Here is a 24077-nt window from a genome sequence, read left to right on the forward strand (position 1 = left end):
TTAGCATGGGGAAGGATGATGGCAACTGGATGGCTGGATTCTTAAAAACACTGGAATAAGTTCAGCTGCTTTTGTATTGTCTGATTACTATTTTGCTTCCTGTTTATTGAACCCACTCCCCCAAAACTATCCACATGAGCTAATTTTGTAGCATGCCTTTCTTACTTAGTAGTGGCTGGTAGACTAAAGCAGGGTGTTGCTGGACTCCGACTTCCATCAGCCCTAGCCAGCATAGCCAATGGTCAGTGCTGATGGGAGTTGTAGGCCAACAACATCTTGTCAGTGTAGACAATACTGAACTAATTGGGCCAATGGTCTGAGTCAGGATAAGGTAGGTTCCTATGACCTAAGAAACTCAGATAAAAACAGCTGATTCAGAGCTATAATAGCAACAATGAACTCTACAACAGAGTGTTGTATTTAAGAAATAAGATTTACTAGACCGGTCTAGGTTGTTGGCAGTCTAGGAAAATGGTACGTAGAACAGAATTTATGTATGATGGTTTCAAATTATTTTTAGCTCTCTACGCCCTTTGCTTTCTGTGTCTTAAATAAATTAAAGAGTGAGGAATGCAAGTATATGAAGAAGGCTTTCAGTTAGGCTGTGCAGAACTAATGAGGCCAGCAGGGAAAGCTGGGGTCTGTGTTCAAATCTTAACTCAAACAAGAAACTCATTGGAAGGCCATGGTAGGCTGCATTCCCTACTCACAAAAGAGGACAACTTAACAACTTCTCTCACATGACGAATGCAGTGAGGATCATAACGCTCTTTCCGCACACTAAGGTTTCGGTCCTTTGCGTATTTACCTCTGACTAAATGAGCTTCGCCTCAGGCTATACAAGTGCTATATGATAAATGAGAGTGTCAAAATATTCCTTCCCAGTGTTTGGGGCTCGTTTGGGGGGAGGGAAATCTCTCTTTGGAGCCCAGATTTTGTATGGGGTGTGTGTATGGAAATGCTTGCTTTTTTATGGCAAGGCCTCTAAGCTGCCCATAGCATCATGGCTGCTGTCACCATATCAATATGCTGATGGATCCAGTGCCTGCTTAATGCTCTCCTGTCATGCAGTGTTAAAGGCACAGAAAAGTACTGCCGAAAAGGGGGGCAATCCTGGCAGCATATTTTTAAAAGGGTTATTTATTAAACAATAGAAGGGTGTGCATATGGCTACTTGGTGGCGAACGAAATGCTTTCTGCAGGTGCTTGGAGGTATACCCTTTTATCTATTATTGCATTACACATTCCAAGGGAGACGCCATAACTCAGCAGTGCAGTACGTGTTTTGCATGCAAAAAACCCAGATTCTATCCCTAGCAATTCTGATTAAAGAATCTCAAACAGCAGAGCTGGGAAAGACCTCTGCTTGGATACCCAGTGCTAGCCAGGGTAGACAATTCCAATCTAAAGTCTAGACGGAGCTCTGGAGTAACTGAGGCTGGGAATACATTGCACAATAAACAGAGGCTTCCCAAATCTTGTGTTTTCTGGGTAATAATGGGGATATTTGCAGGCGAAGAATCAGCAGGAAAAAGCAGGGTGCCTTAATCCTAACCCCCATCCCACTTCTCTAGCAGTTTGGACTTTAAGAAGCTGGGGAGAAAATGCCCAGGAGGAGGAAGGGCTATAGGAGGAAAGAGGTAGGTGGAGAAAGTGTTTAGGCAGCCTATTCCTCCTAATTCTCCTATGTTCTCACATTTGTGTTATCCAGCAAAGTGAGACTGGTCCCATTTAAAGTGAATTTCCCCAAGCACTCTGGGAAGTGTAATACTGGCTCAGGAAAGCTTTTCACACTCTTCCTTGCACAACGGCTTGGCGAAGTAGACCCATTGCATCTTAACTACCCAGTAACAGCTGCTACCACTTCCCTGTGAACTCACAGCTGTTCCCCGCTCCACAAGAAGAAATCTGGGGTGCTCAAGGAAATACAAGAGCCCCAAGATCCTAGGAACGACATATTCTCTGTTTCCGAGCCGGGTCCCTCACTGTTTATCTAGGGCATAAATCCAGCCCTTCAGCTTTCTATCTCTCCTATTGCAACTTACTGTTTCTTTTAACAATCCAATCCTATACTCCAAGCAATCTAGACTTTTGGGAGATTCCTAGAATCCTTGAGCTTGGCAAACACACACTCCAGCAGTCAAATTATACAAAGCCTTATTAAGGATAGAAGGGAAGAAGATGGACAAAGGAGCATAGAAGCAAAAGGAGCTCTGTGGTTCAAACATGACTGATCCAAAGCTATTTATGTACAATTCAGTGCTCTGGTCTCCTCAAAACAGCAAGGATAGCCAGTTGCAGGTTTCCCCGAAGGTCAGTTATGGACTCCAGTGGGAGGGAGGGGACAAAGACTGCATAGTACTGCTCACTTTTTAAGGGCTCTTGATCCCACCTTGGTTTGTGTGACTCCTGGCTTCTTTGGACCAATCATAGCCATAGCTGTCAACCTTTGCCTTTTTTTGCGGGAAATTCCCTTATTCCAGCCATAGATGGAATAGAGGGAAGGTTGACAGCCTCCCCAGAAGGGAAGGCAAAAAAAGGGAGGTTGACAGCTATGAGATAGCCTAAGTCATGTTTTGCAGGTGGACACCCTGCATTGCAGGTAGTTTGGCCCTTATAGGATAAAGATTTACAGCTCAATGCAGCCATTGTCTTTTTCAGTGTACAGACTGTGTGGGTGAATGTAAGCACCACCGGGTAGGTCATTGCTAGCATGAGATTTGTGAGAGAGAAGTGCGGGTACAAGGAACTGTCTCTAGTGGTTATTCTGTTATAGCTTCCATTTGGAGTGCCTTTCACTTCTCAATGGCCAGGCATGTTTGGGAGCCCTGATAGCTGTGAGTCACACACAGTCTTCTATTCCTGGAATGTTTTATGAGTTACAGGTTTCCTCACTAACAAGGTCCCCGCTCACCTATAACCAGAGGTGTGGATCTTCCAGCCTTACTGATGTTTATTTGGTCCATAAGGCTTAGTCATCTTCTACCAATTGTCTGCTTTATAGCCTTTAAAAAAAGAAGAAGAACTCTAGCCCTCATGTTGTCAAGAATGCCTATGAAGTCTGTGTTAATTTTTCTTTGCTTCTTTCAGGGCTGTACTAATAACCTAAGTCATTAAGATGAAAATGTGACACCTAGGACATTTATATGCAATAGAAAGGAAAGGGAAAGGTCTGCAGAAAATATAAAGAGCAGCTTCGGAAGGCTTGAAATATCATTTCTGGCTTTATTTGTACAGATGCAGGGGAGGGCTATGGCTTAGTGGTAGGACATCTGCTTTGCATGCAGAAGTTAAGTCCCTGGCATCTCCACATAGTACCCTGTCTGGAACCCTGGTGTCAGCAGTGGGCCAGCAATAAATCACACAGAGAAAATGAAGTTAACTTTATTAGAAGAAGCAAGGTCAGCTCTGGAGTGCCAGGTCAAATGAACACAGCAACTCTTCTTGGTAGGTCTTGCCCCATGAGACACTTGTGGAGACTGAAGGTCCCCGCCTTTCCACAGCTGTCTAAGTGTCCTCCTCTCCTGGGTCTTTCCCAAGCAATCTGAGACTATGCCGGCATGCTGCTTCATGCCTCTCCTGGTCCTGGGAAACCAGCAGGGAAGGGAGCTTGTCGCAGTAGGAGCGGGAGACCCCTGCGCTTCTTCACCAGCCTGTCTCCACTCTGCCTCTTGGCCTCCCTTCTCTCCTGCTTCTGCTTCTGGACTGCTCTCTGCCGCAGACTCTCCCTGCTAACTAAACCCCATTCCCTCTTCAGCTTCCAACACTTCCTCCTCCCAGTCTTCTCCCTCTGACCATTCATTGTGTCCCACCACCAATCCCCGGTCTTTGAGCCTTCTTCCCTTGGGGATTGTCTAGCTGGTGCCTCCTACCACTCCTCTGCATCCAGCCACACCTGGAGTGCCACTGCTAGTCACTGCAAACAATACTGAATTAGACAGACCAATGTTCTTCTGACTCAGTATAAAGCAGCTTCCTCTGTTCCTATGTGTGAATACTAAATCCTTCCGAAGACACACACATGTTGGCATGAACATATGTGTACATACTTCCTTCAAGCAGGAGGGAGATTGCCTGCTTTGCAGCTGTCCTCACTGTCCCTTTAAATTCAACAGAAGCCTGATGTGCAAACATTAGCAGGTAGTCATGTTTATCTCCATGTTATGTAAACTTCACCTGCTGATTGCTGCACCACCAACCTGCTGCTGAATGCACAAGAGAGGCCAGGTTAGGCAGGGGGTGGTGGTTTGGAGCGGGTTTGGATGTCACAAGTAAAGCCCATTTAGAGTAAGTGCAGAAAAAGATGGCTATTGCCTGTTAAAATTGAAGGGGGAGTACTCAGCCATACACAGAAGCCCAAACTCCTTTGCAGCATCACCTTAGCAATAAGATCAGCTGTGTTCCCCCAAGATCTCATCTTCCATTAGAAGTATGACTTTGACTGGATATAGCCTGCGGGCTTTAGGGCACCTATCCCAAAATAACTGGCTTCTTAGCCAAAACAGCTCTTACTAATCAAGGAGAGATTAAACCAAATTCAGATCATTTTGATCCTTCCCCCCCAAAGTTCAAAGGCAGATTATGTTATGGATTACTGGCAGCATTTCTAACAGAAAAATAGTGATGTACATTTTATTTCACTTTGAACTGTGGGTAGGCACACTTTGCATGCAGGGGTTTTTTATATTATTTATTAGGCTCTTCCTTATGTAGTGTAGCCCCAGGTAGTCTAAAATATCCTGCCTGGATTAAATGAGGGGAGATGAACAGAATGGTATTTTGATGACAACAACAATGTCGTAGGGATGCTGCGGAAATGTTGCAGGCAGGATTGACTTCGCAATAAGCAGGTGTGTGGAGGTGCCCATAATAAACCAAAGAACATTGCGGCATGTTAGTGGGGAACAGCGTGGCAACCCCCATCAGACAACGAATGTTTCACTGATTCAGATGTCACCAACGTGGTGCCTGTGGGCACAGGTGCACTCACAAAGGCCTCCTCTGATGCCCCCAAGGTCCACTCTCCCCACTGATATCACACTTTAAATCAATTATTTTAATCTCATCACGCTACTTAACAGAATTGGAGTTGACTGACAATTCTAGGCTGCATCAATAAAAGTATGGTGTCCAGGTCAAGGGAAGCAATAGTACCACTCTATTCTGCCTTGGGCAGGCCACACCTGGAGTACTGTGTCCAGTTCTGTGCGCCACAGTTTAAGAAGGATGTTGACAAACTGGAACGTGTGCACTGGAGGGCTACCAGAATGTTTAAGGGTCTGGGAACCAAGCCTTATGACAGAGCTGGGTATGTTTAGCCTGGAAGAGTGGAGGCTGAGAGGAGATATGATAGCCATCTTCAATATCTACAGAGCTGTCACAGTGAAGATGGAGCAAACTTAATTTCTGCTGCCCTAGAGGATAGGACTCAAACCAATGGATTCAAATTACAAGAAAGGAGATTCCCATTAAAAGTTAGGAAGAACTTTCTGGTGGTAAGAGCTGTTTGACAGTGGAGTGGACTACCTCAGAAGGTGGTGGACTCTCCTTCACTGGAGGGTTTTTTAACAGAGGTCAGATGGCCACCTGTCAAGGATTCTTTAGCTGTGGTTCCTGCAGCACAGAGGGTTGGACTAGATGACCCAAGGGTGTCCTTTTCAACTCCATAATTCAGTGGTTCTATGATGGTGGGTTGCATCCTATGCTCATCCTACTCAGGTAGACCCATTGAAAGTACAGGGCATGACAACCATAGGTCCATTGATTTCAGTAGGGCTGCTCTCAGAAGAACCAGCCTCCATGCTGCAAGTATTGTATATTATGGTATTGCATTTGCTCTGGGTCATTTGGGCAAAGCAGCCTTGATACAGTGATGCACAAGATATATACTTATTTCCTTGCTGTTCATAAATCCAAAGCTGGCAGATTTAAGGTCATTTCCACAAGTGTCATTATGAAACACTGCTTAGCTTCCAGGCTGGCAGGGTGGCACTTTAGCACGCTGGTGTAATGTGTGCTACAGATTCATTCTCCGTTCAGTTGAGGTTCATACTAGAAGATGGACTGACATTTGCATTTCATGCTTGATGTGCTCTTCCGGTCACTTGTGAAAGGATGCCCTCTCAAACAGCAGCAGCTTCACCAGCAATGAAGTGCGCAGTTTGCGTTCCTGTGTGGCCTTGCCCTGGTGCCCTCCCTGGCAGCAACTGTCACTTTTCCTGGTCCCCCACACCATGCAGGAGGGCTGCCAGGTAAGATTGCTCACTTGTGAAGAGGACAGGGAGGAGGTGGGGCACTGGGCAGCCACCATTTCCCTCTTACCTGCTCACTCATGGGCATAACCTGTGGTGGTAGGAATGGGCGAATCTCTCCATTTTGGATTCTCTCTTTTTTCCATTTTAGTTCTCCATATTTCCGCATCAATTTGCAAACTCTTCAAGGAGATTCATTGGCACTTTGATGCCAATTCCTCCTAATAGACTTATTTTTGGCTAAGAAATTTTCCAAACTACAATGCATTTTTGTATGTTATTTTCACTGAGATACATTTTTACCTGCCCACCTAGCAGTTCGAAAGCACGTCAAAGTACAAGTAGATAAATAGGTACTGCTCCAGCGGGAAGGTAAACGGTGTTTCCGTGCGCTGCTCTGGTTCGCCAGAAGCAGCTTAGTCATGCTGGCCACATGACCCGGAAGCTGTACGCCGGCTCCCTTGGCCAGTAAAGCGAGATGAGTGCCGCAACCCCAGAGTCATCCTTGACTGGACCTAACGGTCAGGGGTCCCTTTACCTTTACACATTTTTAATGCACCCTTTACACTTTGTGTACATGCATTTCTGCACACTTTTGGTTGGTGAACTGCACTGCAAAACTCAGAGAAGTTCAAATTTCAATGGAAGGCTGTGTTTTGGTTCAGAAAGTGTGGATGAGGTAGATTTGCCTTTCAGTGCAAACTATGTCAGATTTCTCCTCCATGCAAAGGTGGTGGCTGTCATTGCCAGAAGCTGAGCAAGTGCCACTGCAGCACCAATGCCAGGTAAGCCCGTGAACCACGGAATGGGGCAGCGGCTGGTGGATGCATCAGCGCCACCCCTGGGAGGGGAGAAAGTGGCTGCAGGCACAGTGGTGGTGAGAACAGGAAAAGCATCCATTCTGGTGGTGTCCTGGTTTCCCCCGTCAGACTTGGAACTCCAACTATTACCCAGGTTTGGAGCTTTAATGGTTGTATTCAAGAATTTAGTACAACATCCCAACATGGGTCTACAGGTTACAAGTTCACAAGGCACAGCTCTATGATACATGGCTAGGCATCAGCTAAGACTTTGTTCCAACCCTGTGCTCCCCTTTTGAAGAGCAGGGCAGCTGCTCATACAGTTGGCATCTGGAATTTTGGGATTGGGCAAGCAAGCAAGTGCAAAGTCTGTTCATGCAGCCACAGCCCTGGAAGCAGAGGGGGAGTCAACTTGCTGTCAGATTTGTCCCTAAGTGCCTCCTTCGTCAATGACAGGGGAGGCACCAGTGCCCCGATATTGCACTTGATGTATATCATAGCATGGAGACAGACAACCCACTTGGCCTTTCTCCTGGGTTCAGGCCTCCACTTTCCAAGTCACTGGGATCAGGCACCTCTCAGGATCCTGGATCCTCATGCCCCAACCCATGGGCGTAGCTAAGGGGGGGCAGGGGGGACAGCTGCTCCCCCAAACCAATAAAAATACATAGCTAACTGAGGTTCTGCCCCCCAACAAAAGGCCTGCCCCCTCCTAACAAAAATCCTGGCTACGCCCATGCCCCAACCCACTAGGACAGTAGGACAGGCTTCCTCAACCTCGGCCCTCCAGATGTTTTTGGCCTACAACTCCCATGATCCCTAGCTAGCAGGACCAGTGGTCAGGGATGATGGGAATTGTAGTCTCAAAACATCTGGAGGTCCGAGGTTCAGGAAGCCTGCACTAGGACCTTCCCCTAAGTCAAACACTCTAACTCCCTACTCTTCTCCTGCTCCTCGTCGTCTGACCACCTTCTCTATGACATCTCCACGGGGTTCGTGGCAGGTGGGTCCTGCTAGGGCACATGTGACCCAGTGAATACCCCATTATGCCAAGTGCTTGTGCTTGGCCAGGAGATAGTCTGGCTTCACAGTAGCTCATGATCCCCCCTGTGGCATCTGTAGATGGAGAGTCTTGGCCACCTTCAACAACACTACATGATCTGTGCATGCCCCTTGGTTTGCTGTTCTTGTCGCTTCACACCCTCAAGAGTTGGCAGCCCCGTTTTATAAAACTGTGGCATATGGAATCACTCTGCAAGCTTCAGGCGCAAGCAAACAGGCTTCCACACAGCCCAAGGTCCAGCTTTGTCTTCTCTTCTCCATGACACAGAAGAGACACCACAGCCAGTCACCCTGTGAGCGTAGCGTGCAGAGACATCTAGTGGCCGTCTAATTTATTGCAAGGAGGAAAAGCGATAAATCCAGTCAAAGGGTATTGCCAGACAAGTGTATTTAATTTCCACCACCCCCCTTTTATAATAAAATAAAATAATGAGTGCAAGAAATCAAGTGGGGAAATAGTGCCTTTTGATGTTATAAGCCCTACCTATAGATACAGATCACATTAGTGAAAACTGTGTCTCGTTCACTACTTACTACTTGCCTGAGCTTCAGAGTGAGGCAGAATGATGGGGAATTTCATTTTCTCAAGGACGGAGTTACCGGTAAATATTGTAACTTTAATGCTGAGTATTTCACTGCAACTACGGTTTTCTCTTGCATGGAAGCAGTGGGATCCTCTTTGCAAAAAATGTAAAAACATGAGAGATTTCTACCATTTGTACCATCAACATTTGTAAGGTTCCAAACAGACACAATGTGCTCAGTCAAAGAGGTTGGAAGTGTTAATTTTCGTCTCAAAGTAACTGCCATATAAAGAAAAACAGGATTGCCAGAGTACCATCTCACTGGCAACATCACGGGCAAGATGTGGGATCCCTCTTCACAGGCTGCTTTTTGGGGAATATCTCTGTGCACTGCAATGCCAGCTCCAAGTTTTGAGGGGCACTTGGGCAAGAAGTCCTCAGTGGTTCCATCCCTGTCCTCCCAGTATGAGGTCCTCCCATTTCCTTCCTACCACTGGCCATTCCCCTGCCCTCTGCCTCTGAGCCTACAACCACTCAGAAGAAAAAATGCAAAAGGAGGAGCTTCCACCTCCTCATCCTGATCATTGTTTGCATGTCTGGAGAAGGGAATAGGCATCAATGGCTGTGAGAAAGAGGAGCAGCAGAAGGGCCAGGAGGCTTTGAGAGTCAGCTCTGGAGCCCCAGGAGGGTTGTGGACTTTGGCAAGAGCCCAACAACGCCTGCTGCCAGCTCTGCCTGAAAGGCATAGAAATGTGGGTGGTTGTGAACATCAGAAGAGGTGGCCTTGCCTTGCAAGACTGTTTATGTGTCTCTCACTCAGCTATGATCAGCAGGGCTCCTGCTTTTTCCAGTGCCTGCAGCTTAACCGCAAAAGAGAGTAAACGGTAAAGATTCATTAAACAATGGGAACGGGAAATCCCCCATCTTGGCAGCCTGACTATAGCCTGCCCAAAAGAGGGTCTCTGCTCCTCTCCTCACCAAAGAAAGCCAAGGGAGGCTTTCCATATTGTTGCTGCTTCTTTAATTGGCCTGAGTTTTTTTATTGTTGCCACCATGAATTATCTGTCAGATTGTTCCTCCTGTCAGAAAGCTGTTGGGGAAAATGGGAAAACATGCCTAATGACATCCTGCTTTGGGAAACAGGATTCTTAACACAAGATGTTGCTAAAACATCTGCCTGCCTCATGGCTCACCCACCTCCCGTCAGTGCCTGTCAAGCACATACAAAGCCAAACAGAACAAGGCCTTCCTTACCTGGAAGTCTCTTCGATTGAACTTTCTCCTGCCGCTACGTCTCTGACTCCCGCGGTCTGGAACAGAAGGTGATCTTGCAGCAAAGAGAAGCTGGAGATGGGAAGGACTTATCCCAAGCTGCTGGCGCTTTTGTCACAGGCTGCTCCACATCGTCCTTTAGTACAGGTGATTGCGTGAATGGCCCGTGGGATGACAGGTTTACGTTAACTTCAGCTGGCTGCCAGTTTGCTTCCAGGATCAATTCAAGGTGCTGTCATTAGTCTTTAAAGTCTTTAAACTCAGTGGAGGCAGGTCCATTAAGGGCCTCACCAACCCCAGTCTCTCTGCCAGCCCTTCCTGCTTTCCTTCCTTGCCAGTCCACAGGGTGGTACTGCCTGCCAGCTTCCTTCTCCTCCTTAGTCTCGGTATTGCCCTTGTGGAACTCAGCAGGGAGATGGACAAGGACAAAACCAGACTGTTCTGCCTGTCCTTGGCACTGATGCTGCCTATTGTTTGGGCTCCCACCAGCCTCAATGGGCTCCCGCCACCACTGCCTAAATTGTTTGGGGGCAGGCTATCTCATGAATTGCCCACCGCCTCTCACATGAACCTGCTTGAGAACTATGTTCAACTGAGGCCTTTCGGGCAAGAGTTATGTTGCTGAGGACAAGAGAAAGGATCGTTTTCTATCATGGCTCCCAGATTATGGAATATTATCTGCACACACAAAATTCCCTGCTTTTCAGTGGGAATTGAAAACTATTATTTCAAAATACATTCTAAAAATGTCCCTCTTGACAGTTTTTCTCCTCTGGTTCTTTTTAATTTGTTTATTGCTTAGTTATACTGTTTTGCTATAGTGCTTCATTTTAATATACTGCAACAGGGGTTGCCAAACTTTTTGGACCAGCAGGCACATTTTGAGAGAGTCTTGTGGGTGCCAGTCATAAAATGGCTGTCTTAGAGGGCATGGTATAACATAACATGGCTGCCATGAGGTTGTGGCATAACACAAAACTAGAGAGAGTGCAGTCATTGCTGCTCCCTCCCCTCCCCTGGACAACCTCATGCTTACCATAGGAAGTCAGCTGGTCCTAATTGTGGTGATAGCACAATATTCATGCATGCCTACAATGATGCTGTTGCTGTCCTACAACAACACAGGGAGCATTGCCCAGTCTCCAGAAAATATGCAAGGTGGCCACACCATTCACACTCTCATGCACTCTCACCACAGACACAGGTGAATCTCTCTTGCTCACTCATACACCTATTTCACATATACAGTGGTACCTCGATTTAAGAACAGTCCTGTTTAAGAACGATTTGGTTTATGAACTCCGTGAAACCAGAAATAGTGTTTGCAAACTTTACCTTGGTCTGAGTACGGAATCCAAACGGTGGAAGGGCACCAGCAGCGGGAGGCCTCATTAGGGAAAGCGCACCTCAGTTTAAGAACAGTTTCAGTTTAAGAACAGACTTCCGGAATCAGAGGCGTAGGAAGCCTCTCGGGTGCCCAGGGTGGCGTTGCCATGCCAAAGCACCCCCCCCTGGGGCGGGGCGACCTGACGCATGTGTCGTGACGTCATGGCACATGCGTCAGGACAGACTGCGCATGCGCGGAAATCTGGGCATGCGCAGTCCATCCCGCCGGCACTGCTGTTCCAACAGTGACCCGCCAAGTGAGCGCCGGCTCCTGGGGCTTCCCCCTCCGTGCTGCTTTAAAGCACCACGGAGGAGGAAGCCCCAGGAGCCGGCGCTCAGTCGCCGGGGAGCAGCAGCGCTGGCTGAGATGGACTACGCAGTCCATCCCGCCGGCGCTGCTGCTCCAGCGGCAACCTGCTGAGCGAGCGCCGGCTCCTGGGGCTTCCCCGTCCCAATCGCACAGGGCAGCCCCATAGCAGCGCTGGCGGGCGGACCCCGGACAGGCCACGGGGCGGAGCGGCTTCGCTCAGTGGCTTGCTCGGTCTACCAATGGGGCGGGGCTGGCCCAAGTGTCACCCCCCCCTCCCCTGGAACCAGGGGCCTACCACCCCACCGCCCCCCCTTGCGACGCCCGTGTCTGGAATGGATTAAGTTTGTAAACTGAGGTATCCCTGTACGTCTCTCCTTTTCTAGCTACTGATGTGTAGCTCTCCTCCTCTAACACAAATCACACATACACATAGACCACACATTCATTCATTTTCTCCCTCTCTTCATCTCTCAGAGACCACACACACCCACACCCGGAGACCCAAGTTTTGGAAACCTTGGTCTACACTGACTGGTAGCATCTCTCCAGGGATCCAGGCATTCCCTGCCCTACCTGGAGACAGCAGAGATTGAACCAGAGGTCTTCTGTATGCTAGAGCATGGGCTCCACCTCTTAGCTACAGCCCCTCAACCAGGAACATTTCTCTCCCTTTCTCCAAGCAGCATTTCATTTCCCATGTGCAAATTATTGCAGGCCAAGTCCTGGAAAAATGTATCATCCCTGCCACCTCGAGGGGAGCATGTGTGGCTTGGGCAAACATCATAGCGCCGAAACATCATCCCTTGAAATAGTATTTTGTGGAACTTTTCTGCAGATCCTGTTCTATGAAGTTCGCAGCATTAGACTCCTCAGCTCTAAGCATAAAGCCCTAGCTCTTTGCTGTTCTTTGTTGAAAATCACAATCTGAATTCTGATTGGTTCTCGTTCCAGTTCTGCATACCAGCATTATATATGATCCTGGATCTTACATTCTGAAATTGCTTGTCCTTTTGACCTTGCCTGAAGTCTGATCTCAAGATTTATGTATTGTTTTACCTTGTTTTCTGTTGTATGCCCCGCGAGGCTGGACAATTGCTACAGACAGTCCATAGCAACCAACATCACACATCCAAACACCGCTACAAATCAGAAGCGGTCACAATTGTTTTCACTAAATGGTTCTGTCCGGTCAGGCCCACATGCAGTGGCCTGATTCATCACAAACCATGGCTTAGTGTGAATGAGATCATGGCAGCTTTCGTTCTCCCTGGTTATTTTGCTCCCAAGCTAAACCATCGTGTGTTGTCCAAACCCAAGCTCATGGCTTAGTTCTCCCAGGCAAACCACAAGCTGCAGCCAAGCTTTGTCTGGGAGACCTAAACCACGAGCCAAACCATGGTTTAGCACAGTGCAGCACAGGGAGTAGCAGATGCCCAGCAAAGCAGCCCCAAACTCCAGTTCAGGAGCCTGCATGCTTGCTCCTTCACATTAAGCCATGGTTTGTCTTAGTGTTACATGCAAACAAGGACAATGGGTTATGCTAATCTATTGGCATCTGGCATGCAGCTGTTCCCCTGCTAAGGACCACCTTAGAAAATCAGAGAGACTAATGAAATGGTTAAATGGACAAATCCTTGCAATGATTCCAGAATCCAGTTTAAAATGGAAGGTTTAGAAATGTAAGATTAGGAAAACAAAAACAGACCATTATGTCTTCAGCTGATTTTTTGCACGATTAGGATTTTAATACTGGTGGTGGGATGTCTCTCGTTTCAATTCCAGGTATATCTGCCCACCCACTTCTGCTTGTGAGCTTGTTTCACAGTCTGCCTTGTCGAGTGGAGTTGGGGGTTGGGGTTGGGGAGGGAAGGCGAGGAGAGGAAGGAGCGGCTGCATGCTGTTGATGGGCTAGAACTCAGCGAGGAGTTTATTGTCTGCTAAGGATGTAGACTCCTTCCTCCTGGGATGCACAAAGAAGCTGGTCTCAAGGCAGAAGTAACCATCATCGGTCCCCAAGGAGCGACGCGCTGCTGCTGCTGCTTTCTCTGCCTCTCTGGTTCTATGGGAACGCCGCCTGTGCCTCCCTCCTTTGCTCTGGCATTGAATCAAGTCAGTGACACCACCAGCCTCGGAAACGTCTGAGCTGCTTCCCTCTGAGGCGGCAGGGGGGGAGGGGTGGCACCAGATCACATTGCTGTGGGCTGAACAATAACAAAAAAAACGAGGACAAAACAGGCGGGGGGGGGGGGGAGGAGGAGGGATGTGTGAGCGGGGAAGGAAGGAAGCCAGGGCCCATGCCAGGACATTTAACTGCCACTGCCTTCAAAACAAGACCATTATATTTAAGGGCTGCCACTCATGGGCTCCCATAGCAGCCAGGTAACATGCTGTGAGGAGGAAGAGGAGGAGAAACAATAGGATTTTTTGAAAAGGAAAGGAAAGCTTAACCACAGGTGCTTTGGCCTGTCTTAAGAGCTGTGGCTCCTGCCAACCTAGCAGTTTGAAAGCACAAAGTGCAAGTAGATAAATAGGTACCGCTCCGGCGGGAAGGTAAACGGCGGCTTTGTCATGCTGGCCACATGACCCGGAAGCTGTACGCCGCCTCCCTTGACCAGTAAAGCGAGATGAGCGCCACAACCCCAGAGTCATTCGCGACTGAGCCTAATGCTCAGGGGTCCCTTTACCTTTAAGAGCTGTGACACCTGCAGAAACATTAGTCTCTAAGGTGCTACTGGAAGGGTTTTGTTTTTGTTTTATCTTCATCTAAATCAGCCTTATTCAGCTGGGTCCTCCTTCCAGAAATCTTGGACCACAACTCTCTCATCATCCCAGACCATGCTGGCTAGGACTGATGGAAGCTGGAGTCCAACAACATCTGGAGGGCACCAGGTTGAATAAGGTAGATTTTAAAGGCCTTGCCTATGCCACACACCTGCAGCAGAGGCCTTGTGGCAAGCCCTTCTCCTGTCCCTGTGGACCATGAAATCCCAGCTAGATCCTGACAGGTCCATCTCCCGTGCCTGGCAGCTGCTTCCCACTGCTGGAATTTCTGAGTCGGTCTCAGTGTTGAAAGCAATAATAGGATCAGCAAAATGTTCTGGACTTCCAGTGAACTCTTTCATGCACATTTAGCAGTGAATCAGGGCTGGTCCAAGCATTAGGCGGAGTGAGATGGCCTCAGGCAGCAGGTACTGAGCTGCAGGGAATTGTACCGAGGTGTTGGAGGCCAGAGCTATGTGTGCCACAGGCCCTGGCCCTGCACTCACTTTGCCACTTCTTCCTTTTGAGATCCTTTTAATGAGACACACTGGGGATTGAACCATGAGCCCTATTTATGAAAGGACCTGCCATTGTGGTTTTGACTGTGCACAGGACCCGCTTACTTAGATGTGAAGTCCACATGAGGATCTCATCCCACATTTGTTTCAATGCAGATAATTTATTTATTTGGCTAGGGTAGAGGAACAGTTGTTTCACAACACACACATTGTGTCCTTTTGACATTGTCACGCATATAAGAAAACAGACCAATGTAATTACCAGGAGAAATAAGGTGTAGTGTGGCTCTCTTGCCTAGTAGTGGTCTTCAGGGGGCCAGCAGACCAAAGAGACAGCCTACTCCACATGCAATGGGTTAATCTTTGCTTTCTTGAGGATTTCCTCCACCCATATGTGAAGCAAATGAACTAGTAAAGGGAGGAGGCTTTTATTGTTGAAAAATACAATTACAGTCTTACATTTCTTTATGATGTATTTCCAATATTATTCTTTAAAATTGATACTTCTTAAGGGTTATAAGCAAATTTACACACACACACACACACACACACCCTCCTTTTCAAGTTGGCATACCACTGATGGAGCACATATGTTCATTCAAGGCCCAGGCGAGATGCTATGTTCAAGTGACATCCTTTAAATGAGGAAGTCACTTCCCTTGGGAGTTTTTGGGAACGGAGATGCATTTAACTGGTTCCCTGCCCACCACTGCCCCACTATAAGCACACACACACACACACACACACACACACACACACACACACAGTTTAATGGCTTTAAACTGCACATCAGTGACCTGAAACACACAGTTGTCCTTGGGAATGTGTGGTCAAAACTCCACAAGGGGGGAAAAACTTCTTGGGGTGGGGGCAATTTGGAGATGGGATAGGGCAGGTGGGAAAAGTACCAAGTACCTCTTCCCAAGAGCTCCAATGCAAAACATATTAGACCACTGTTGTGCACGCTAGCATGGAAAGTGTAGTTAGCCCTTCATTCACTGATCAGCAACTAATAATAGCACAGGGATGATGAAAAAAGGTATATATCACTCTGCTAGTGCTGCCCCAGAAAGTACATTAAGGTGGGCAGACTTTTTTTAGCTACTGATTTTAAGAAGTCTTTAAAGGTAAAGGGTAAAGGGACCCCTGACCGTTAGGTCCAGTAGCAGACGACTCTGGGATTGCGGCGCTCATCTCGATTTATTGGCTGAGGGAGCTGGCGTACAACTTCCAGGTCATGTGGCCAGCATGACAAAGCCGCTTCTAGCAAACTAGAGCAGTGCACGGAAACGCCGTTTACCTTCCTGCCGGAGCGGTACTTATTTATCTACTTGCACTTTGACGTGCTTTCTGCTAGGTTGGCAGGAGCAGGGACCGAGCAATGGGAGCTCACCTCGTTGCAGGGATTTGAACTGCCGACCTTCTGATCGGCAAGCCCTAAAATGGTAAAACTTATGTTTGGGGCTTGTGGATTTCATTTAGCAGCAGCAGCAGCAGCAGCAGCAGCAGCAGCAGCAGCAACCACCACCCACCTTTCCTTCTGCCATAATTTAAGCACCTTACAAAATACGGATATCTTTCTAATACAGTGGTACCCCGCTAGACGAATGCCTCGCTAGACGAAAAACTCGTTAGACGAAAGGCATTCGCTAGCGGAAGGCTGTCTCGCAAGACGAATTTTTCAATGGGCTTGCCTCGCAAGACGAAAAAAATTCCGATTCCCTCCCCCCGTCAAACCGCTATTCTCCCGTTGGTGCTTCGCAAGACGAAAAATTCGCTATACGACAGCACTCGCAGAATGAATTATTTTCGTCTTGCGAGGCACCACTGTATAAACCTTCTTCAGTCATCTAGTACCCATGAATCAGTGTCAGTCCATGGGTACAGAATACATATTGGTGCTCTTTAACAGAGGTGTAGGAAGCCGCTCGGCCACCCGGAGTGGCAAACACAACGTGCACCCGGGGGCGGGGCATTGCTATATAGTGACACTGCGCATGCGCGCTACATAGCGGGTTGCTGATGGTGGTGCCGGAAAATCGCAAGCCACGGAGCGAGGCTTTTTACTGGGTGGCTTGGGAGGCGCCGTTGCCCTGCTGCCTGGTAAAAAACCTCACTCCACAGCTTGCTCGCTCACCTGCTCGGCGCTTAGCTTCCTTCCCGCTTGGGCTGTGGGTGGAGGGGAGGGGCAGGAGGGGACGCTTCTCTTGGGCCACTGACACACCTTCCTGGCCTGCCCCTCGCCTCTGTCCGCAGCCCGAGCGGGAAGGAAGCAAAGCGCCGAGCGGGTGAGAGAGCAAGTCACAGAGCGAGGCTTTTTACTGGGCGGTGGGGCAACGGTACCCTCTGCCTCCCAAGCCTACAGCGAGCCTGGGGAAAGGGGGAGAGCTTTCCCGGTGGCCCAGACGGGCCATCATGGCTGTCGCTCACTGTAGGCTTGGGGGTCGCACGGAGTGTCACACTCCCCCGGGGCGGATTGCCCCCACCGCACCCCCTTTGCTCCACCCCTGCTCTTTAATCTCCATTGGTGTGGATGGACATTTGGATATCCCTGTGTGCAAAGGCCTCCTTCAGACTGACAGTGACCATGTATCAGCCAGGACATGGCCAGTGCATCCATCAGTGTCTGCACATTTTAGAAAGCCTGTACACAACCTGGGTCATCTGCTCTTCTAGAGACTGAGCATGGCACGCTCCCACATTTTTAGCTTTCACTTGTGTGGCTCAGAGGTCTCCTTAAGAGCCATTTGCGCCTGTCAACATCCTCCTTGACTTGTGGGTGGCCAGGACTGAACACAGCACTTCGAATCGGACCAGAGTCGAGTAGGAAGGAAAACCACAACAGCAGCACTGTTACTTCCCAAGACTGGGCAGTGGATGGTACATTGTGTTAATAATGCAGCCTGAAATAGAATTGACCTTTTGGGCCTCACCGTCACATTGTTGACTCACGATTGGTTTGTCATCCACTGAGTGGTAAAGACCACTCATCATGAATTTCTGAAGATTTTGTAGGTGTGAGGGCAGCTTGTTCTCTCACTATAAATCTGCTTCCCATTATCACAGCTGTAAGTGGGCATCTGATTATCTATTAGTACATTAGGTAGTCTTTGCTGCATCACTTCCATTTGTACATAGCAAAAAAAAAAAAAAGCTGAAGTATTTTCTTTGCCATGGCAATGGATCAACTTTTGAGCAACGCATTAAAATGTGAAAGCAGCATCTGTTAAGGCTCTGAGGCTACAGGGGATTCTGTGAGGCCTGGTCAAGGGGAGGATGAGAGAGACTTTTTTTTTTACTGTTCCCTGGTCCTCCTCTTATACTGCAGCCTCAAATCCCTTACCCACTGCCCATCAATAGGTGCATTTTATTTTTATGACTTCTGTCTCTCCTTCCCACTTGTTCTTAGTGGCCCATGCTGTAATTAGGGCATAGTAAGAAACCATTATGTGCTGGAGGAGACTCTTGAGAGTCCCATGGACTGCAAGAAGTTCAAACCTATCCATTCTTAAGGAAATCAGCCCTGAGTACTCACTGGAAGGACAGATCCTGAAACTGAGGCTCCAATACTTTGGCCACCTCATGAGAAGAGAAGACTCCCTGGAAAAGACCCTGATGTTGCGAAAGATTGAGGGCACAAGGAGAAGGGGACGACAGAGGATGAGATGGTTGGACAGTATTCTCGAAGCGACTAGCATGAGTTTGGCCAAACTGTGGGAGGCAGTGGAGTGCCTGGCGTGCTCTGGTCCATGGGGTCACAAAGAGTCGGACACAACGAAACGACTAAACAACAAGAAACCATCCTGCAGGTGTATATATCAAATGCATTGTTACTAATTCTGCTTGAATTTTGCTTGAAAGGTACTTTCACACGTCTGCTTAAAATCAGAGAGATAACTGAGTTGCCAATGAATTAAAGCACATTCATTTCAAAGTTGCTACATTTTTATTGGTGTTACAAGTGATTTTTATTAAGGAAAGGCTATTATTTGTGTTATAACTGTCAATGTATTCAAATTTACCTACCGCCTAGTTTTCTTTTTATCATTTTCTTGGTCTTTTGTAATAGCTAAAAAATTAGACTGAATAGTTTATTAATTTCAAAGATATTTAGATGTAACTTGCTTTGGATCCCATCATTTGCATCTCATATACAAAACTTAAGTCTGAGAGTCAATGTCCAGTATATGTGTGTGTACAAATACTCCTTGGGAACTTGTAAAATTTGCTTTGGGCTGAATTAACCTAAGGCACTTTCGTATATGAATTGGCCTCTCTACACACTCTTAATCTATACTGGGTAATTTCATGTTACTTACCCATAAGAGGTATGTTTTTAGACAGCTTGATATAGCAAGGAATTGGTACTGAGCAAGTTTAAGAAGATAATTTAACACTTAAAAAAAAGATGGTTAATTTGGTTGGACATGACACAACCAAAGTTAGGCGCTTGTTAAAGTCCCATTGATTTCACTGGGAGTTATGTAAGCATATGTTTAACTTTCTTTTAAAGTGCTTAATTTAATGTGGATTGTGGACCCACCCAATGCACGAGAATGGCTTTACACAGGATCAGCAATCTCCCCCTTCAGATATCTCTAGCAATTTCTCAAAGCACTACACTGAACATGTATTTTCCACACTTAGCCTTAGTGATCCTGTCTAATAGCCACTGACCGGCATTCTTCTCCTAAGAGGGGAAACAGCACAAAGACAAAGAGTTAAGACTTTGTTAAGGTAGGTTTCAGTAACATATTAGGGGAAAATATTTCCTAAAATGGAATGAATAACCTAGATATAAGAAGTGAATGTTTCAGGAAACATTGCCGTAATATTCAAAAAGACTGCCATTATATTCTGCTATAGGCCTGTGTGCTACACACTCGGGAAGATTATGTACCTTAGCTCTGCTAAAAGTTTCCATCTACCCAGCTTTATTTCATGCTACAGCAGAGTTGGTATGTTGGTATGTACAGGGCACCCTCCTGTGGTATCTGCTGGCATGGCACGCAGTTTGGATATTGAGGAAAATGTAATATAATACTGAGAGCACAAAGGGAGAATGGACTCATGGAAGGCAAAATGCCTGATCCAGTCCTACTCATGCACAGATAGCTGTGTGGGAATATCTGCACTAAAAGACAGATGAGGACACAATGCATACCTTTGAAAGCATCAGGAGTTTCTTTCCATCTAGAGAGTTGCACATTGTCCTAATAGGCAGAATTATAATTCCTTAAAAAGAGAAGGATTTTACAATGCTATCATTATAACTTGCCACTGTCTCTCGAGACAAACAGGTGCCAACAACAGTAATTGCTGAGAGGGAGTGCATACGTATGTAGGTGTAAGTTGGCCCGAGGTATGGCTATATACTGTATTCTGATTTCCTTGTACAGTAAACTAATTTACAATCTTTTTCGATTTAAAAAATTATAAAGGAATACTTGAAATATAAATAAATTAGAAGGGGGTTTCCTGTTAGGCCCTCAAGAAGCCCAAAGGCTAAGAGAATCTACAGCACTAAACAGGCACATTACATTATCTGAGGAAAGATGACTGAATCTTCATTGTCTGCTATATTGACCCAACATTACAATTTAGCTGCGCTTCTTCATTTTTTTGCAGGGGGGTGGGGAGATAACTGTATGGAACAGTTCATGAACAATGTTGACCCTAGAATTTTTGAGACCATTGGGCACTGCACCCTCAATCTGTAGTGTTGGAAGGGACCATGAGGGTCTAGTCCAACCGCCTACCATGTAGGAATCTTTTGCCCAACGTGTGACTCGTAACTCTGGACCTTGAGATCAAGCATCTCATGCTCTACCAACTCCCTAACAAAGATGTGGGATATGCAAACTGAGAATTCTATCAGGCTCCAACTGATCTTCTTGGATACTCGGTGCCAAAGTGGAAATGGTGACTATTACAGCAATGGACCTTCTGCTGGTCTTGGGGGCATGGACAAATGCCCATTGTAGCCACCTTCAAGAGCAGCTTATCTGTGAATGGCTATAAAGCACAGTTATAGTGGAATTCTTTCTCTCATGTTTGCTTTTCAAAAATGTCATTTTAAGAAACAGCCCATATCAAACACTATCTTTTAGCTTCTTGTACGTCATGTGTGGGTACTTGGGCATGTTATTTATTCTTACTGCTTTATGTTTGCACTCTGTCCTTCTTGCAAGAGCAACTTATATACAGTTCCCAGGATAAGATCAGTTTTGCAGAATGCAGGGCCAGAAATTGCCCTGCTTGGCTTCACCAGTAGAACTGCATCATGGGCCTTTGTATCATTATTTTGAATAGAAAGTGGAAGAGTCTTATTTTGAAATCAAATGTGCATGTCAGCCAATGCAGACTTTACACCCACATTACAGGTGTGGGAAAAGCAGTTTTTTAGTGACATAGTGAAAATGCCTTTATTTTGCAGCAGAGCAAGAAAGCACCAGAAAAGCCACTTAACACTTTGTTCACATTGATTTCAAATGACCTTGTTCCAATATGTACATTTCAAAACTGTGTTCTATCTGTTAAGGACACAAACTATTTATGGGTTTGTTTGTTTTTAGATATGGTGCCCTACATTCTGGGTTATATTGCTTCTTGTATCAGTCTGAATTTAGACTTTGTATCTATTTTTACCCTTCCAAAATATAACAATATTTCCTGAAGAGTCATTGTCTGGTTATATTCTAGTCAGGAAGAATGCTGAAAACATCCTTCTTCTCAACTTTTATTATAACCATGCTGTTCTTTCCAACAAACTCCAAATTAGGGTCATATTGTAAAACTATTTTCAGGAGGTTTTTATTTAGCTGTAATATTTGTTCCAACTCTCATCTTAACAGGGGCAGTTTCGTCTTATCTTAAATATACTGCAGTTTTGTAGACTGAAAATCACCAACTGAGGAACAGGCATAGAAATGGTATGCATAAAACTAGTGTAGGGAACCTTAGGCCCTCCTGATGTTGCTGGACTACACAACTCCCATAATCTCTACCTAGCATGGCCAATAGCCAGGGATAATGGGAGTTGTAGTTCAGCAACATCTGGAGGGCCAAGGCTTCCCACACCTGGTATTTAAAAAATGCCTTATTTCATGTTTGTTTACATATTGGTTTTACTGCAACGTGCTCACATCTTTTTTCCAACTAGTCCATCTGTGTGCTTAGGAAAACAACTTGTGCTGAATTTAACTCCCACCTCCCCCTTAGCCAGGCATTTACGGACATCAAGTCTTCCTAGGATGGCTTTTGACAGAAGGAATCTAAATGAGAAGTGCTAGCAGAACTCCCTTTGTGCTTTGTCCTAATTGTTTTCATACTATCTTCCTCTGCTTTAAAGCAAAATCGTTCAGAGTAACTTTGTATAAACACTCTGAATGTAAATATACACTTAAAAGACTTAATTCCCACTTACCGTCTGATGATATACTTTGGTTTTCTAGCCTCCCACTTTCTTTCAGTGTGTCATGTGTCGACTCCTCCTCTGTTCTCCACTATAACGTTCAGAGCTTATCTGCTATTTGTTCTTAAAATCAGTGCTGCCTTGACCACACACAGTACATTACATTATAGTAGGAGACTTAATACCAAGATGAAGCTCTTTTGAACTGTGTTAAAACTTTTCAAGTACCGGTACATCCAGTTGATCTGGATTCTTGTTTTACTTTCTGTGGGGAAAAGTAGTCCAACACTGCTCATTCACGAGTGTAAAGGACTTCTGCAACTGGACTCTTATCTCCTACAGCACCCTCTCTACAGATTCTCCAGATTTGGGGGGGGGGGGGTGTTGGTGGATGAAGACTTAAGATTATGTCACTTTGTGCAATGCTGAATTTCACTCAACATCTTTTGAAAAGGCCATTTCTCCCCCTAGAAAATTATTGTTCAAGATCTCATAACAGGTGAGGCAAGGAAGCCATTGGTTAAAAGGAAAGGAAAGTTAAGAAGTAATAGGTTGTATTATGAAGTAAAAATGAATATTAAGAATTCTGTTTAGATATTTTGGATGATTTAAATTTTAGAGATGAGAAGTTATTAAAGTAAATTAGAATTGGAACCAAAGGAGAGAAAACGGGGGAAGTCACCCTGTGTAGATTTAAAACAAGAATTTTTTTTTCCTAACCAAGAAAAAGAAATACTGGTGTTCTAGTGGTGGTTTGTATTTGTTTTTTATTCTGTTTTGATTGTTGTATGTGTTGTTGTATTTGTTTTGTTGTATTGTCTTTTACTGTGTGGAAAACCAATAAAATTTTTGTAACAAAAAATAAAAAGAAAAAAGGAAAGAAAAAAGACCAGCCGATGAGGTAGTAACATTTTAGGGCAAGGTAAAGTACTGGAAAAGGAAGTAGGAAGGTTCAGGACATATTTGGGTAGATGGTTTGAAAGCATTGTTATTTATGCAGTACCTGCAATCTACACTTATTTTCCAGTGTGGTGTAGTGGTTAAGAGTGGTAGACTTGTAATCTGGTGAACCGGGTTCGCGTCTCCACTCCTCCACATGCAGCTGCTGGGTGACCTTGGGCTACTCATACTTCTTTGAAGTCTCTCAGCCCCACTCACCTCACAGAGTGTTTGTTGTGGGGGAGGAAGGGAAAGGAGAATGTTAGCCGCTTTGAGACTCCTTCGGGTAGTGATAAAGCGGGATATCAAATCCAAACTCCTCTTCTTCTTACACAATGACAGCTTTAGGCAGTTTATATTATTTGTAATATATATATCTATATGAATGCATATATGAATAGAAAGGTGGTGGGAGACTCTCACTTACTGGGCTCTGGAAGCCCTTGTAAGGTTTTGCAGGGCCATCCAAAGGCTTTTCCTTTGCAGAAACAGCTTTTCAAGCTCTGCACCTTGCTTACAGGGTTCTGGGAATGTTCCACAAAGCCTCTAGTAGGCTGCAGAGAAATCTTGGATGGCAGAGGTTGTTCCTCAGATTGTTCTGATTTCATGCTATTTTGCCTTTGCATATGGACCCCTAGAACCTCAGTGTACATTATACAGCAGAACTGTACAGCAGAACTGTTTTCATACCCACCCAAAATAGTGCACAGAAAAAGGTCTACTTGCCCTTTCAGACCAATTAGGTATCATAATCCCATGGCGCTATTGATGTAAAACTTAACCTATGCCACCACGGGCTCTTGCTGGTCTTGTTGGCCAAGTGCATCAAATGTTATTTCCT

Source organism: Lacerta agilis, chromosome 6 (assembly GCF_009819535.1).
Source record: "Lacerta agilis isolate rLacAgi1 chromosome 6, rLacAgi1.pri, whole genome shotgun sequence".
Classification (NCBI taxonomy): domain Eukaryota; kingdom Metazoa; phylum Chordata; class Lepidosauria; order Squamata; family Lacertidae; genus Lacerta; species Lacerta agilis.